Source organism: Mastomys coucha, unplaced genomic scaffold (genome assembly GCF_008632895.1).
Source record: "Mastomys coucha isolate ucsf_1 unplaced genomic scaffold, UCSF_Mcou_1 pScaffold20, whole genome shotgun sequence".
Classification (NCBI taxonomy): Eukaryota; Metazoa; Chordata; class Mammalia; order Rodentia; family Muridae; genus Mastomys; species Mastomys coucha.
This window is the reverse complement of record NW_022196903.1, coordinates 86,457,359-86,458,837: the sequence shown is the minus strand read 5'-3', so window position 1 is coordinate 86,458,837 and position 1,479 is coordinate 86,457,359.

The following is a 1,479-nucleotide window of genomic DNA, read 5'->3' as shown; positions in this document are numbered from 1 at the left end:
CGTGGGTGTGTTTCTTAACTTGTGCCTTGGGAGGTTTGGATTAGATAGTGCACGGAAAGTGCTGTAGTCTAGCCAGGAATATGGTTAGTTTTGCATTTTTACTAGTGATTGAAGGAGGCAGGAGCAATTTGAGGGTGATTTATCCAGGGAGTAGGAAGTCTAAGGTTTCTTCTCCGACAAGAGGAAATGTCTTAACAACAGAAGACAAAAGTAAATCATAGAAAACTGGTTTCAGCATCGCCCAAGAAGGAATGAACAGTCTCCCAGGACGCCAGGATGGCTGAGCAACCACAGGGAGGGCTGTCTAAATAGACACTCTGAATACCTTCTCAGCAGGCATACAAGCAAGCAGAAACTCTCCACTCCAGGAAAGGATGAGCTCAGTTATTTGTGAGGATCCTTACCCTGCTAAAGTTCTGCCTCTCCCTGCTAAACAGGGTTTCTAGGATTATTGACTCTCTTGGGATCTGGGTTGCTTCATTTGTGAATTAAGCTGATGGAGCTATTGATCCCCCTCTTACGATCATGTTCCCTTTGTCTATTACTTCCTCCAACAAGTGAATGCCCATGAGGTGGTAGGCAGTATGCTGGGAACTGGGACACTAATGGGAATGGAAAGATGTATAGACATTGATTTGGCAAAACTGCAAGCATTTAGTGAAGGGGACAGAAAAAAAAATAAACAGATAATTACAAAGCAAATTTGCAGGCATGTCGATAGACAGCCATTGGTTGTTCTGGGAGCACAGAGAAGGGGTATCTAACGTGATAGAGGTGACATAGGGAAGGAATCGAAGAGTGCTTTGCCATTGGACATTCATTGCTGAACTAACTGCACAGTAGAAGCATCGGAAGCAGAAGAGGCTGTGAACAAATACCTAGACATATGACAAAAACAGAGTACAGGGCATTATAGAAAAAGATAGCTTCCATGGGGTACAAAGTGGGAGGCAAGAGTGACCTGAGATGGAGCTGGAGAGGCAGGAGAGGCCTCGGAACGTGCACCCGAACGCAGCATCACCAGTGGCTGATCTTAAGCAGTGGAGTGTCATGTGCAGTTTTCCAGTTCAGAATGACCTCTCTGAAGAGAGGTCACTGTAGAAGATGAACTAGGAAGAGGCCAAGCCAGGCCACCAGCTGTCAGACTACTGAAGTCAGGAAGCCATCTATGCCAGAAGGAAAGACGCCAGGAACAAAGCTTTGTACAGAAGTGCAGTAACAATCTAGTGACTGACTCCTGGAAGCCAAGAGCAGCAGGACTTACTTTTTGTGTGTACAGGGTCAGTATAGCTATGGTCACTCTGTAAAAGTCGCACTTGGGAGCCCATTATAAAAAAACCAAAACACTGTGCCTCCTATCTGAGCTAGATTTGACCTAAAAGCTGCTTCCCCGAAGACTAGCTTTCGTGATATCAGAAGGTGCCATCCATGTAAGCTGCCAAGTGAGGAAAGCAACCAGTAGCCGTACCCAGCTATAAT